A 19179-nucleotide genomic window follows, 5' to 3' on the forward strand; every position below is an offset into this window, starting at 1 on the left:
TACACACACAGGATACAATGTAACACAGAGCGATATACACACAGGATACAATGTAACATAGAGCTATATACACACAGGATACAATGTAACACAGAGCGATATACACACAGGATACAATGTAACAGAGCAATATACACACAGGACACAATGTAACACAGAGCGATATACACACAGGATACAATGTAACACAGAGCGATATACACACAGGATACAATGTAACACAGAGCGATATACACACAGGATACAATGTAACACAGAGCGATATACACACAGGATACAATGTAACACAGAGTGATATACGCACAGGATACAATGTAACAGAGCGATATACACACAGGATACAATGTAACACAGAGTGATATACACACAGGATACAATGTAACAGAGCGATATACACACAGGATACAATGTAACACAGAGCGATATACACACAGGGTACAATGTAACACAGAGCGATATACACACAGGATACAATGTAACAGAGCGATATACACACAGGATACAATGTAACAGAGCGATATACACACAGGATACAATGTAACAGAGCGATATACACACAGGATACAATGTAACACAGAGTGATATACGCACAGGATACAATGTAACAGAGCGATATACACACAGGATACAATGTAACACAGAGCGATATACACACAGGATACAATGTAACAGAGCGATATACACAAAGGATACAATGTAACACAGAGCGATATACACACAGGATACAATGTAACACAGAGCGATATACACACAGGATACAATGTAACAGAGCGATATACACACAGGATACAATGTAACAGAGCGATATACACACAGGATACAATGTAACAGAGCGATATACACACAGGATACAATGTAACACAGAGCGATATACACACAGGATACAATGTAACACAGAGCGATATACACACAGGATACAATGTAACAGAGCGATATACACACAGGATCCAATGTAACACAGAGCGATATACACACAGGATACAATGTAACACAGAGCGATATACACACAGGATACAATGTAACACAGAGCGATATACACACAGGATACAATGTAACACAGAGCGATATACACACAGGATACAATGTAACAGAGCGATATACACACAGGATACAATGTAACAGAGCGATATACACACAGGATACAATGTAACAGAGCGATATACACACAGGATACAATGTAACAGAGCGATATACACACAGGATACAATGTAACAGAGCGATATACACACAGGATACAATGTAACAGAGCGATATACACACAGGATACAATGTAACAGAGCGATATACACACAGGATACAATGTAACACAGAGCGATATACACACAAGATACAATGTAACACAGAGCGATATACACACAGGATACAATGTAACAGAGCGATATACACACAGGATACAATGTAACACAGAGCGATATACACACAGGATACACTGTATCATAGAGCGATATACACACAGGATACACTGTAACAGAGCGATATACACACACAGGATACACTGTAACACAGAGCGATATACACACAGGATACAATGTAACACAGAGAGATATACACACAGGATACAATGTAACAGAGCGATATACACACAGGATACAATGTAACAGAGCGATATACACACAGGATACAATGTAACACAGAGCGATATACACACAGGATACAATGTAACACAGAGCGATATACACACAGGATACAATGTAACAGAGCGATATACACACAGGATCCAATGTAACACAGAGCGATATACACACAGGATACAATGTAACACAGAGCGATATACACACAGGATACAATGTAACACAGAGCGATATACACACAGGATACAATGTAACACAGAGCGATATACACACAGGATACAATGTAACAGAGCGATATACACACAGGATACAATGTAACAGAGCGATATACACACAGGATACAATGTAACAGAGCGATATACACACAGGATACAATGTAACAGAGCGATATACACACAGGATACAATGTAACAGAGCGATATACACACAGGATACAATGTAACAGAGCGATATACACACAGGATACAATGTAACAGAGCGATATACACACAGGATACAATGTAACACAGAGCGATATACACACAAGATACAATGTAACACAGAGCGATATACACACAGGATACAATGTAACAGAGCGATATACACACAGGATACAATGTAACACAGAGCGATATACACACAGGATACACTGTATCATAGAGCGATATACACACAGGATACACTGTAACAGAGCGATATACACACACAGGATACACTGTAACACAGAGCGATATACACACAGGATACAATGTAACACAGAGAGATATACACACAGGATACAATGTAACAGAGCGATATACACACAGGATACAATGTAACAGAGCGATATACACACAGGATACAATGTAACACAGAGCGATATACACACAGGATACAATGTAACACAGAGCGATATACACACAGGATACAATGTAACACAGAGCGATATATATACACACAGGATACTATGTAACACAGAGCGATATACACACAGGATACAATGTAACAGAGCGATATACACACAGGATACAATGTAACATAGAGCGATATACACACAGGATACAATGTAACACAGAGCGATATACACACAGGATACACTGTAACATAGGGATATACACACAGGATACAATGTAACAGAGCGATATACACACAGGATACAATGTAACATAGAGCGATATACACACAGGATACAATGTAACACAGAGCGATATACACACAGGATACACTGTAACATAGGGATATACACACAGGATACAATGTAACAGAGCGATATACACACAGGATACAATGTAACAGAGCGATATACACACAGAATACAATGTAAACCAGAGATGATGCATCTTAAAAAATATAGAAGAGACATCACTGACATATTATTGATCTGTCACATACATACAAGATGACTGTCAGATTTGTCACATACTGTGGTGGGGACCACATGGAGATGACAGATGTAACAATGTAACCGGAGGAAACACTTAAAGGAAATAAAAAAAGACGTATTGGCTTTTTGCCTTTTTTTGTTGGCAGAGGGGTTTTTATTTTGGTATGCACCATATTTATTATGTGTCAGCACCACAACAATACTACACCTCAACCGTCACCCCAATACCACCTCTACACATCTACCAGGTCTGATTACACATCTCTCCAGGGACAATACATAACACTGGCTGCAGAGAGCACAGAGCACAGCAGTGTGAGGTCTGATTACACATCTCTCCAGGGACAATACATAACACTGGCTGCAGAGAGCACAGCAGTGTGAGGTCTGATTACACATCTCTCCAGGGACAATACATAACACTGGCTGCAGAGAGCACAGAGCACAGCAGTGTGAGGTCTGATTACACATCTCTCCGGGGACAATACATAACACTGGCTGCAGAGAGCACACAGCACAGCAGTGCGAGGTCTGATTACACATCTCTCCAGGGACAATACATAACACTGGCTGCAGAGAGCACAGAACACAGCAGTGTGAGGTCTGATTACACATCTCTCCAGGGACAATACATAACACTGGCTGCAGAGAGCACACAGCCCAGCAGTGTGAGGTCTGATTACACATCTCTCCAGGGACAATACATAACACTGGCTGCAGAGAGCACAGCAGTGTGAGGTCTGATTACACATCTCTCCAGGGACAATACATAACACTGGCTGCAGAGTGCACAGAGCACAGCAGTGTGAGGTCTGATTACACATCTCTCCAGGGACAATACATAACACTGGCTGCAGAGAGCACACAACACAGCAGTGTGAGGTCTGATTACACATCTCTCCAGGGACAATACATAACACTGGCTGCAGAGTGCACAGAGCACAGCAGTGTGAGGTCTGATTACACATCTCTCCAGGGACAATACATAACACTGGCTGCAGAGAGCACACAACACAGCAGTGTGAGGTCTGATTACACATCTCTCCAGGGACAATACATAACACTGGCTGCAGAGTGCACAGAGCACAGCAGTGTGAGGTCTGATTACACATCTCTCCTGGGACAATACATAACACTGGCTGCAGAGAGCACAGAGCACAGCAGTGTGAGGTCTGATTACACATCTCTCCAGGGACAATACATAACACTGGCTGCAGAGAGCACAGAGCACAGCAGTGTGAGGTCTGATTACACATCTCTTCAGGGACAATACATAACACTGGCTGCACAGAGCACAGCAGTGTGAGGTCTGATTACACATCTCTCCAGGGACAATACATAACACTGGCTGCAGAGACCACAGAGCACAGCAGTGTGAGGACTGATTACACATCTCTCCAGGGACAATGCATAACACTGGCTGCAGAGAGCACAGAGCACAGCAGTGTGAGGTCTGATTACACATATCTCCAGGGATAATACATAACACTGGCTGCAGGGAGCACAGAGCACAGCAGTGTGAGGTCTGATTACACATATCTCCAGGGATAATACATAACACTGGCTGCAGAGAGCACAGAGCACAGCAGTGTGAGGTCTGATTACACATATCTCCAGGGATAATACATAACACTGGCTGCAGAGAGCACATGGACAGGAGGAGGAGAAAATCCTGCACAATCTTTGGTTATAGTCCTAGGATATATCATGCTTTATACTCCAGTCACATCCAACTCTGCAACAATTCTTCAAGCTGCCACTTGTATGTTATCTCCCTAAATGCAGAATATAGAAAAATACATGAGACACAGATGCCAAGAGAGAATGAGACCGGACTCGTGACCGCAGCTCTGGATGTGACTAAGAGAATAAGAATAAGCCATGAATAAGTGGGAAAAAACATGAGTGTGAGTGGCAGATGACATGAAGCCAGGGCAGGTGATGGCGCCGCCTGCTGGCCTGTCATAGTGCAGCATCTGCTGGGGACAGCCGCTGTTTGTTGCAGAGGATATTTCTCACGTTAATAAGGACAAAATCCTGACCCAGCATCAGTACAGAGCGGAGCGGAGGGATCCCGGGGCACAGCCAGGAATCACCCACAATGCAGCAGGGCCTCTACCAAAACAGGGGAATGGGGGGGGGGGGGGGGGGGAATTATACAACTACAATATAATGTATCAACCAATCACTAACACCTGCCCCAAACACAAGACAAAACAGACAAATTATTACATCATTATTACAGTATAATCATCCAAAACATCAGAAATCCCCCAGAATTCTGTGCAACATGAACATTACAAAACATTCATATCCATAAACAACATCAACGATACCTGAGGCCACTTCAGTAATACCTGCACAAATATTATACCCCACTCACTATTCTGCTGCTGGTGCAGTCACTGTGTACATACATGACATTACTTATCCTGTACTGATCCCGAGTTACATCCTGTATTATACTCCAGAGCTGCACTCACTATTCTGCTGCTGGTGCAGTCACTGTGTACATACATGACATTACTTATCCTGTACTGATCCTGAGTTACATCCTGTATTATACCCCAGAGCTGCACTCACTATTCTGCTCCTGGTGCAGTCACTGTGTACATACATGACATTACTTATCCTGTACTGATCCTGAGTTACATCCTGTATTATACCCCAGAGCTGCACTCACTATTCTGCTGCTGGTGCAGTCACTGTGTACATACATGACATTACTTATCCTGTACTGATCCTGAGTTACATCCTGGATTATACTCCGGAGCTGCACTCACTATTCTGCTGCTGGTGCAGTCACTGTGTACATACATGACATTACTTATCCTGTACTGATCCTGAGTTACATCCTGCATTATACCCCAGAGCTGCACTCACTATTCTGCTGCTGGTGCAGTCACTGTGTACATACATGACATTACTTATCCTGTACTGATCCTGAGTTACATCCTGCATTATACCCCAGAGCTGCACTCACTATTCTGCTGCTGGTGCAGTCACTGTGTACATACATGACATTACTTATCCTGTACTGATCCTGAGTTACATCCTGTATTATACCCCAGAGCTGCACTCACTATTCTGCTCCTGGTGCAGTCACTGTGTACATACATGACATTACTTATCCTGTACTGATCCTGAGTTACATCCTGTATTATACCCCAGAGCTGCACTCACTATTCTGCTGCTGGTGCAGTCACTGTGTACATACATGACATTACTTATCCTGTACTGATCCTGAGTTACATCCTGCATTATACCCCAGAGCTGCACTCACTATTCTGCTGCTGGTGCAGTCACTGTGTACATACATGACATTACTTATCCTGTACTGATCCCGAGTTACATCCTGTATTATACCCCAGAGCTGCACTCACTATTCTGCTGTTGGTGCAGTCACTGTGTACATACATGACATTACTTATCCTGTACTGATCCTGAGTTACATCCTGTATTATACCCCAGAGCTGCACTCACTATTCTGCTGCTGGTGCAGTCACTGTGTACATACATGACATTACTTATCCTGTACTGATCCTGAGTTACATCCTGTATTATACTCCAGAGCTACACTCACTATTCTGCTGCTGGTGCAGTCACTGTGTACATACATGACATTACTTATCCTGTACTGATCCTGAGTTACATTCTGCATTATACCCCAGAGCTGCACTCACTATTCTGCTGCTGGTGCAGTCACTGTGTACATACATGACATTACTTATCCTGTACTGATCCCGAGTTACATCCTGTATTATACCCAGAGCTGCACTCACTATTCTGCTGCTGGTGCAGTCACTGTGTACATACATGACATTACTTATCCTGTACTGATCCTGAGTTACATCCTGTATTATACCCCAGAGCTGCACTCACTATTCTGCTGTTGGTGCAGTCACTGTGTACATACATGACATTACTTATCCTGTACTGATCCTGAGTTACATCCTGTATTATACCCCAGAGCTGCACTCACTATTCTGCTGCTGGTGCAGTCACTGTGTACATACATGACATTACTTATCCTGTACTGATCCTGAGTTACATCCTGTATTATACCCCAGAGCTGCACTCACTATTCTGCTGCTGGTGCAGTCACTGTGTACATACATGACATTACTTATCCTGTACTGATCCTGAGTTACATCCTGTATTATACCCCAGAGCTGCACTCACTATTCTGCTGCTGGTGCAGTCACTGTGTACATACATGACAGTGAAAGGACACAGTCTCAGACAGAGGCTGCTGCAGATAAGGAAATGTATGTGTCCATCTCACCCCAAGTGCTTTATTACCATCAGTACCGGACAGTACTTCTCGGTGATGTGTGCCGTGTATGGGAGACATCATGGCAGCCGGTTTCCAGTCTCAAGCTCTGATACAGATGAAGCAGCAGAACTGCTAAACACTGCAGGATACAAGTCATGTGCAGTGTCCCTCCTTCTGTGTAGACACAATCCAGCAGCAGTGATTGTCTATAGTGGAGATGGGATGAGACACGATGAAAGATCAGACTACACAGGGTTTGTTTGTAGTCTGTATCCATGGAGACACATGTGTGAGTACATGAGCTGTGTCCACCTTGTATTTCTATGTGATACATTGTAGCGATGATATTAGCGGTGGCAGGAAGTAATACATTTGAGAATAGATTGGCGCCGGTTGCCACTGACGATTTAGCGATGATTGATCATGGCGATCCTCCTGGTATTAGATCACGCCGATCCATGAGTCTGACACACTTGTCGCTTTTAGCAAATTGTTGAATTGATTTGACCCTTGTGTTCTATGGAGCGGCTAATCAGCGGATCGACCGGCTCGCCCACACTGCCGATTGATTGGTCGCCATGACTCAGGTGACAGGTCCATCAGTGATTGGATCCTTGCAATGTGGGCGGTTCTTAGCGCTGAGGTCAGGTATCGGTGCATTGGACCCCCGCAGCAGAGCCGTCACTCTCAATAATGACCCGGGGTATGGATTATCCACTGCAACCACAGAGAGATATTGACATCTCGCATCGTGCGGAGTCTCTCCAGAGCGCAAGACGGCGATTTATTCATTTCCCGTCTCTTTAATCTTCACATTTATTGAAGGAACAGATTAATAGAGACCGAAAACGAGAAGAAGTCATCGAGAGCACGGCACAAGCACAGGAGAGGGAACAATGCCGCAGGGTTGGAGTGACACACTGTAACGAATCACTACTGACAATGGAAAACAAGAGTAACAGAATGAAACATCGAACTCTCGTAAATATCTCTGCTCACTGTCAGAGAATAGGAACAATCCAGTCTACGCCCACATCTCTCCACAGTCCAGATATGATAATAGTTGTATCCAGCGCAGACAATCACCTGTCAGAGCAACAGCCCGGACCAAAAACTCTACAGATACAGGACAAAGATGTACACAGTGGGGCTCATTCACTAAGGGTCCGTTGGATGCACTTTCGTCGGGTTTCCCGGCGATTCACGTTTTGCGCTAAATTGCCCCGGGATTTTGGCGCAAGCGATTGGATTGTGCCGCATCGGCGCCAGCTTGCATGCAACACAAATCGGGGGCGTGGCCGTCGGACAAATCACGGAATTTAAAAACACGATTGTGTCGCAAGATCAAGCACTTACATGCACCCGGAAGAGGCAGATGAGCTCAGGCGGGGAAGCGAAACATGCAGGAACTCGGACACACGATCCTCATGAATCGCGCCGGACCCGGATCTGCGTCGGCCAAAGCGCTGCGGGATCACGACAGAAACGGGTAAGTAAATCTGCCCCAGTGACTGCACCAGCAGAATAGTCAGTGCAGCTCTGAAGTATAGTACAGGATGTATTCATCTCTCCGTGGTTTGCGCTTGTGGAGTGATATACTCTGCAGCTGTTGATCAGAAATGAAGAAAATGCAGTGAACTATGACCCAAGCCGGTTCTGGTTCTGTGTGCTCCGCAGTCAGGAGAGTCGGGTCAAAGTTCTGCTCCAACTACAGGCGAGAAGGAAACTGTCAAATTTTACAGAACCTCCCAGGCAGGAGAGGATATAATGAGCCGTGCACCTGTGTGACATCACATGACTAGGTTTATAATGAGCCGTGCACCTGTGTGACATCACATGACCAATGCAGCTTTGTATAAAATGACAACCAGCAGAAATGTTTAAAAAATAAGTGGAAATGATATAGAAAGTAGATGGTGTTTGTATGATAAAAAGTTCTACAATTTTCCCAAGGATCACTCAGCTTTCCCAGGATCAGTGAAAATCGCTCTGTGCACTCGATCCCCTTATCACTGGATCACATTCATATGTCAGTCCATTGCAGTTATCCCTTCAGTCAAAGCACTCATGGGGAGGAGTCACAGCGCTGGATGATGCTGCGGTGCGCGACCTGTGACCCCAGAACGATCGAATCCTGAATAATTCAGCGCAGAAGAAGCAGGAAATGCGACAAGTGAATAATTTTTAAAAAACGCGCAGCACAAGTCCACCATCCGTCCACCTGCCTTAAAACAGAAGAGGTGAGAGCTGGCGCCGAGCGGCCAATCACTGCAAGAATATAAATTATTTACAATATGGCGATTGCCAGAATCTTACGAAGCGACTTAAAGGCGCAGGTCACCATAAATCATGACCGCCGTCACAGCGCACCGCACCTGGCGGAGCAGGCATCGCGGAGTTAATCAACTAGATTGACGGTTAATTGAGAAAATGTTAATTTTATGCGCCGCCGTTTGTTTATCGCTGATACAATGCAATTACTGACACAATAAAACGTAAAACAGGCCCCGGGTAAAACCGCCGAAATAACGTTATTCACTTTAAACGGGGAGTGGACGGCGCCGTGCGTCTCATCTCATTCATCTATCAGGACTGATCATAGATGTGCCCTCAGGAGACCCCTGCTCTCAAGCTCTTCCCTCAGAGAGAAGGGGAGGGGCTAGCTGATGATGTCATCAACCCACAAAGTATCAGGTCCAGACACATCACACATACACAGTGCGTGACAACCAGAGTTCCGAGATGCATCAGTCATCTCTATTGTCACCTTGGGAGTCTACACGTACTCTGCAGGGGAGGGGTCACAGTGGTCACATGACAGGAGGAGGAGGAGTCCACTGTGCCACGCCAGGGCACTGATACAATATAGAAACTACATGGCAACATTGTATCGGTCAATAAGAGGAACACTGTGCGGGGGAGCGGCCTGTGTGCTCAGCAGGGGAGGAGTCACAGTGGTCACATGACAGATGGAGGAGCAGTCCACTGTGCAAAGATACACTATAGAAACTACATGACAACATTGTGTCAGCACTAAAAGGAGCACTGTGTGGAGGAGGGGCCTGCATGCTCAGCAGGGGAGGAGCACATTGGTCACATGACAGGTGGAAGAGGAGTCCACTGTGCAATGTCATGGAGCTGATACAAAATAGTAACTACGTGGCAACAATGTTTCAGTCAGGAGAGGGGAGGGGCCTATGTGCTCAGCAGGGGAGGAGTCAAAGTTGTCAAATGACAGGTAGAGGAGGAGTCTGACTCTTACATTCCACTGTGCAACGTCATGGACCTGATAGAACATAAAGAACTACATGGCAACATTGTATCAGCGGGGGGAGGGGCCTGAGTTTAATTCTTAATCAATACAAATAAATTTGGGATCTTCCTGCCACCTGACACGCGCCGTTCTGCCGCTCCTCACCCAACGGCAGTAATTTGCGCAGTGATTCTGAAATCTTCAAGAGCCGCGATCATAACTTATACGACGCGCCGCAGCAGGTTTATGCGAGATTTTGTGACACCGTAAATTCTTATTAGATTTAACTTTTTTTTCATCTTTTTCAAACAGATAAAAGTAAACGAAGCGACGGAAAGCGTCAAAGAGACGTCACCGCACGAAATGGATGATTACTGTAAGTGTCTCACAAGAGGGGGAGGGGCAGAGCTCAGCGGGGGAGGGGGATTAGTCCGAGAATTTGGATCACATATGGCGTCACTTCAGATCTGCAAATATCACAGGAACCATCTGCTGCGCCACAAATATCTGAGCCCAATACATACCTGCTGCTGCTCTCTGCTATCAGCCATTTCATCCTATGGAGAGGAGACTGTACAAAGGGATAAAATCTATTACTGTCTGTTATCAGCCATTACATCCTGGGGAGAGGAGACTGTACAGGGGGATACAGTCTATTACTCTCTGTTATCAGCCATTACATCCTGGGGAGAGGAGACTGTACAGGGGGATACAATCTATTACTCTCTGTTATCAGCCATTTCATCCTGGGGAGGGGAGACTGTACAGGGGGATACAATCTATTACTGTCTGTTATCAGCCATTACATCCTGGGGAGAGGAGACTGTACAGGGGGATACAGTCTATTACTCTCTGTTATCAGCCATTACATCCTGGGGAGAGGAGACTGTACAGGGGGATACAATCTATTACTCTCTGTTATCAGCCATTACATCCTGGGGAGAGGAGACTGTACAGGGGGATACAATCTATTACTGTCTGTTATCAGCCATTACATCCCGGGGAGAGGAGACTGTACAGGGGGATACAATCTATTACTCTCTGTTATCAGCCATTACATCCTGGGGAGAGGAGACTGTACAGGGGGGGTACAATCTATTACTCTCTGTTATCAGCCATTACATCCTGGGGAGAGGAGACTGTACAGGGGGATACAGTCTATTACTCTCTGTTATCAGCCATTACATCCTGGGGAGAGGAGACTGTACAGGGGGGGTACAATCTATTACTCTCTGTTATCAGCCATTACATCCTGGGGAGAGGAGACTGTACAGGGGGGATACAATCTATTACTCTCTGTTATCAGCCATTACACCCCGGGGAGAGGAGACTGTACAGGGGGATACAGTCTATTACTCTCTGTTATCAGCCATTACATCCTGGGGAGAGGAGACTGTACAGGGGGGGTACAATCTATTACTCTCTGTTATCAGCCATTACATCCTGGGGAGTGGAGACTGTACAGGGGGATACAATCTATTACTCTCTGTTATCAGCCATTTCATCCTGGGGAGAGGAGACTGTACAAAGGGATAAAATCTATTACTCTCTGTTATCAGCCATTACATCCCAGGAAGAGGAGACTGTACAGGTGGGATACAATCTATTACTCTCTGTTATCAGCCATTACATCCTGGGGAGAGGAGACAGTACAGGGGGATACAATCTATTACTCTCTGTTATCAGCCATTTCATCCTGGGGAGAGGAGACTGTACAGGGGGATACAATCTATTACTCTCTGTTATCAGCCATTTCATCCTGGGGAGAGGAGACTGTACAGGGGGATACAATCTATTACTCTCTGTTATCAGCCATTTCATCCTGGGGAGGGGAGACTGTACAGGGGGATACAATCTGTTACTCTCTGTTATCAGCCATTACATTCCGGGGAGAGGAGACTGTACAGGGGGGGATACAATCTATTACTCTCTGTTATCAGTCATTACATCCCAGGGAGAGGAGACTGTACAGGGGGATACAATCTATTACTCTCTGTTATCAGCCATTACATCCCAGGGAGAGGAGACTGTACAGGGGGATACAATCTATTACTCTCTGTTATCAGCCATTACATCCCAGGGAGAGGAGACTGTACAGGGGGGGTACAATCTATTACTCTCTGTTATCAGCCATTACATCCCGGGGAGAGGAGACTGTACAGGGGATACAATCTATTACTCTCTGTTATCAGCCATTACATCCCGGGGAGAGGAGACTGTACAGGGGGATACAATCTATTACTCTCTGTTATCAGCCATTACATCCCGGGGAGAGGAGACTGTACAGGGGGGATACTATTTATTACTCTCTGTTATCAGCCATTTCATCCTGGGGAGAGGAGACTGTACAGGGGGATACAATCTATTACTCTCTGTTATCAGCCATTTCATCCTGGGGAGGGGAGACTGTACAGGGGGGGGATACAATCTTTTACTCTCTGTTATCAGCCATTTCATCCCGAGGAGAGGAGACTGTACAGGGGGGGATACAATCTATTAATCTCTGCAGTGTTTTTGGGTGGGTGCATAGCTCCGCCCCGTGCCCCCCTCCGCCATGTAATGACATTTCCATTCTAGAGACAGATGACATTTACTGAAAACCTAAAATTTGGTGAAATTTCAGCCGTCGCTGAGGGGTAAATCTGGCACATAAATAAAGCTTCCTGGCTCTGGGATAGCGCCCCCTGATGTGTGCACACAGATTACCGTCATCCCTTCTGCAAACATTCCCCATTGTAGATGTAAAGTTGTGCAGATGCGTTACCTTGTGCGCTGCGCTCCCCGGCTCTGCTGTGCGGCCCCAGGCGTCGCGCTCCCTTGTGTAACCCTGGGTCCATTAATAATCCCCCGAGATCACAACAAAAAGATTTCAAATTCCCAACGTCTGACAATCGCTTAACCCCCTATATGCTGGGGAGGAGTGCTGAGCATGGTGGGAGATGAGCTTTGGGGGCTGGGGATGGACATGAAAGGGTTAAGTACAGACAGGTCTCACGAGCCGCAGCCATTAATTTCGGTGTCATGTGGATTCACACAGAAGAATGGGGGCAGCAGCTTCATGAACTCTCCCTGTATAATGGGGGGCTGCGTGCGGGCACCGGGGGGGGGGCACACACTGGGGGGGTCATTTGTAGAATCTTATTTATGTTCTCTATATAAATCACAGCAGTAATGAGCAGGTGACGTCCCCCACACTCCACACCCCCGGAGGCCATAATGAGGGCAGGGGAACAATCGGATCGACCCAGACTGACCCCCGTGCCAAATGCCTCCGCCACTGTATACACGCCAACCCCATGTGAACCAACACGCACAAGACTGCCCGCGTAATATCCCTACACCACAGACAGAATAACACGTTCAGCGCAAATCATCAGCTCACTACATACAGATTATACACCACCACTAGGGGGAGATCACTACATACACATTATACACCACCACTAGGGGGAGATCACTACATACAGATTATACACCACCACTAGGGGGAGATCACTACATACAGAATATACACCACCACTAGGGGGAGCTCACTACATACAGATTATACACCACCACTAGGGGGAGATCACTACACACAGAATATACACCACCACCAGGAGGAGCTCACTACATACAGATTATACACCACCACTAGGGGGAGATCACTACATACAGATTATACACCACCACTAGGGGGAGATCACTACATACAGATTATACACCACCACTAGGGGGAGATCACTACATACAGAATATACACCACCACTAGGGGGAGATCACTACATACAGATTATACACCACCACTAGGGGGAGATCACTACATACAGAATATACACCACCACTAGGAGGAGCTCACTACATACAGATTATACACCACCACTAGGGGGAGATCACTACATACAGATTATACACCACCACTAGGGGGAGATCACTACATACAGATTATAAACCACCACTAGGGGGAGCTCACTACATACAGATTATACACCACCACTAGGGGGAGCTCACTACATACAGATTATACACCACCACTAGGGGGAGCTCACTACATACAGATTATACACCACCACTAGGGGGAGCTCACTACATACAGATTATACACCACCACTAGGGGGAGCTCACTACATACAGATTATACACCACCACTAGGGGGAGCTCACTACATACACATTATACACCACCACTAGGGGGAGCTCACTACATACACATTATACACCACCACTAGGGGGAGCTCACTACATACAGACTATACACCACCACTAGGGGGAGCTCACTACATACAGATTATACACCACCACAAGGGGGAGCTCACTACATACACATTATACACCACCACTAGGGGGAGCTCACTACATACAGATTATACACCACCACTAGGGGGAGCTCACTACATACACATTATACACCACCACTAGGGGGAGCTCACTACAAACACATTATACACCACCACTAGGGGGAGCTCACTACATACAGATTATACACCACCACTAGAGGGAGCTCACTACATACAGATTATACACCACCACTAGGGGGAGCTCACTACATACAGATTATACACCACCACTAGGAGGAGCTCACTACATACAGATTATACACCACCACTAGAGGGAGCTCACTACATACAGATTATACACCACCACTAGGGGGAGCTCACTACATACAGATTATATACCACCACTAGGGGGAGCTCACTACATACAGATTATACACCACCACTAGGAGGAGCTCACTACATACAGATTATACACCACCACTTGGGGGCGATCACTACATACAGATTATACACCACCACTAGGGGGAGATCACTACATACAGATTATACACCACCACTTGGGGGAGATCACTACATACAGATTATACACCACCACTAGGGGGAGCTCACTACATACAGATTATACACCACCACTAGGGGGAGCTCACTACATACAGATTATACACCACCACTAGGGGGAGCTAACTACATACAGATTATACACCACCACTAGGGGGAGCTCACTACATACAGATTATACACCACCACTAGTGGGAGCTCACTACTTACAGATTATACACCACCACTAGGGGGAGCTCACTACATACAGATTATACATCACCACTAGGGGGAGATCACTACATACAGATTATACATCACCACTAGGGAGAGCTCACTACATACAGATTATACACCACCACTAGGGGGAGATCACTTCATACAGATTATACACCACCACTAGGGGGAGATCACTACATACAGATTATACACCACCACTGGGGGGAGATCACTACATACAGATTATACATCACCACTAGGGGGAGCTCACTACATACACATTATACACCACCACTAGGGGGAGCTCACTACATACACATTATACACCACCACTAGGGGGAGCTCACTACATACAGATTATACACCACCGCTAGGGGGAGATCACTACATACAGATTATACATCACCACTAGGGGGAGCTCACTACATACACATTATACACCACCACTAGGGGGAGCTCACTACATACACATTATACACCACCACTAGGGGGAGCTCACTACATACAGATTATACACCACCACTAGGGGGAGCTCACTACATACAGATTATACATCACCACTAGGGGGAGCACACTACATACAGATTATACACCACCGCTAGGGGGAGATCACTACATACAGATTATACACCACCACTAGGGGGAGCTCACTACATACAGATTATACACCACCACTAGGGGGAGCTCACTACATACAGATTATACATCACCACTAGGGGGAGCTCACTACATACACATTATACACCACCACTAGGGGGAGCTCACTACATACACATTATACACCACCACTAGGGGGAGCTCACTACATACAGATTATACACCACCACTAGGGGGAGCTCACTACATACACATTATACACCACCACTAGGGGGAGCTCACTACATACAGATTATACACCACCACTAGGGGGAGCTCACTACATACAGATTATACACCACCACTAGGGGGAGATCACTACATACATATTATACACCACCACTAGGGGGAGCTCACTACATACAGATTATACACCACCACTAGGGGGGGCTCACTACATACACATTATACACCACCACTAGGGGGAGCTCACTACATACACATTATACACCACCACTAGGGGGAGCTCACTACATACAGATTATACACCACCACTAGGGGGAGCTCACTACATACAGATTATACACCACCACTAGGGGGAGATCACTACATACAGATTATACATCACCACTAGGGAGAGCTCACTACATACAGATTATACACCACCACTAGGGGGAGATCACTTCATACAGATTATACACCACCACTAGGGGGAGATCACTACATACAGATTATACACCACCACTGGGGGGAGATCACTACATACAGATTATACATCACCACTAGGGGGAGCTCACTACATACACATTATACACCACCACTAGGGGGAGCTCACTACATACACATTATACACCACCACTAGGGGGAGCTCGCTACATACAGATTATACACCACCGCTAGGGGGAGATCACTACATACAAATTATACACCACCACTGGGGGGGGATCACTACATACAGATTATACACCACCACTAGGGGGAGCTCACTACATACAGATTATACACCACCACTAGGGGGAGATCACTACATACAGATTATACACCACCACTAGGGGGAGATCACTACATACAGATTAAACACCACCACTAGGAGGAGCTCACTACATACAGATCATACACCACCACTAGGGGGAGCTCACTACATACAGATTATACACCACCACTAGGGGGAGCTCACTACATACAGATTATACATCACCACTAGGGGGAGCTCACTACATACAGATTATACACCACCACTAGGGGGAGCTCACTACATACAGATTATACATCACCATTAGGGGGAGATCACTACATACACATTATACACCACCACTAGGGGGAGATCACTACATACACATTATACACCACCACTAGGTGGAGCTCACTACATACAGATTATACACCACCACTAGGGGGAGATCACTACATACAGATTAAACACCACCACTAGGAGGAGCTCACTACATACAGATTATACACCACCACTAGGGGGAGCTCACTACATACAGATTATACACCACCGCTAGGGGGAGATCACTACATACAGATTATACACCACCACTAGAGGGAGCTCACTACATACAGATTATACACCACCACTAGGGGGAGCTCACTACATACAGATTATACATCACCACTAGGGGGAGATCACTACATGCACATTATACACCACCACTAGGGGGAGATCACTACATACACATTATACACCACCACTAGGTGGAGCTCACTACATACAGATTACACACCATCACTAGGAGGAGCTCACTACATACAGATTATACACCACCACTAGGGGGAGCTCACTACATTCAGATTATACAGCACCAATAGGGGGAGCTCTCTACATACAGATTATACACCACCACTAGGGAGATCACTACATACAGATTATACACCACCACTAGGGGGAGCTCACTACATACAGATTATACACCACCACTAGGGAGCTCAATACATACAGATTATACACCACCACTAGGGGGAGCTCACTACATACAGATTATACACCACCACTAGGGGGAGCTCACTACATACAAATTATACACCACCACTAGGGGGAGCTCACTACATACAGATTATACAGCACCAATAGGGGGAGCTCTCTACATACAGATTATACACCAGCACTAGGGAGATCACTACATACAGATTATACACCACCACTAGGGGGAGCTCACTACATACAGATTATACACCACCACTAGGGAGCTCAATACATACAGATTATACACCACCACTAGGGGGAGCTCACTATATACAGATTATACACCACCACTAGGGGGAGCTCACTACATACAAATTATACACAACCACTAGGGGGAGATCACTACATACAGATTATACACCACCACTAGGGGGAGCGCACTACATACAGATTATACACCACCACTAGGAGGAGATCACTACATACAGATTATACACCACCACTAGGGGGAGCTCACTACATACAGATTATACACCACCACTAGGGGGAGATCACTACATACAGATTATACACCAGCAGTAGGGGGAGATCACTACATACAGATTATACACCACCACTAGGGGGAGATCACTACATACAGATTATACACCACCACTAGGGGGACCTCACTACATACAGATTATATACCACCACTAGGGGGAGCTCACTACATACATATTATACACCACCACTAGAGAGATCACTACATACAGATTATACACCACCACTAGGGGGAGCTCACTACATACAGATTATACACCACCACTAGGGAGAGCTCACTACATACAGATTATACATCACCACTAGGGGGAGATCACTACATACACATTATACACCACCACTAGGGGGAGATCACTACATACACATTATACACCACCACTAGGTGGAGCTCACTACATACAGATTATACACCACCACTAGGGGGAGATCACTACATACAGATTAAACACCACCACTAGGAGGAGCTCACTACATACAGATTATACACCACCACTAGGGGGAGCTCACTACATACAGATTATACACCACCGCTAGGGGGAGATCACTACATACAGATTACACACCACCACTAGGGGGAGCTCACTACATACAGATTATACATCACCACTAGGGGGAGATCACTACATACACATTATACACCACCACTAGGGGGAGATCACTACATACACATTATACACCACCACTAGGTGGAGCTCACTACATAC

General features: G+C 45.7%; 1 protein-coding gene across 5 annotated transcripts in view; it reads right to left on the bottom strand.

Annotated features, from left to right (window-relative positions):
* The window catches only part of SEMA5B (semaphorin 5B), a 146766-nt gene that overhangs the window by 70486 nt on the left and 57101 nt on the right, over positions 1–19179 (bottom strand). Inside the window, exon 1 of one of the 5 annotated variants that reach the window (XM_072122085.1) lies at positions 13207–13268. The exons of the other annotated variants lie outside the window; for them this stretch is intronic. The gene's annotated coding sequence lies outside the window, so the exon portion shown is untranslated. Of the gene's footprint in view, positions 1–13206; positions 13269–19179 lie in introns of those variants that run through there. 5 annotated transcript variants of the gene reach the window in all.

This window comes from Engystomops pustulosus, chromosome 8 (genome assembly GCF_040894005.1).
Source record: "Engystomops pustulosus chromosome 8, aEngPut4.maternal, whole genome shotgun sequence".
NCBI lineage: Eukaryota > Metazoa > Chordata > Amphibia > Anura > Leptodactylidae > Engystomops > Engystomops pustulosus.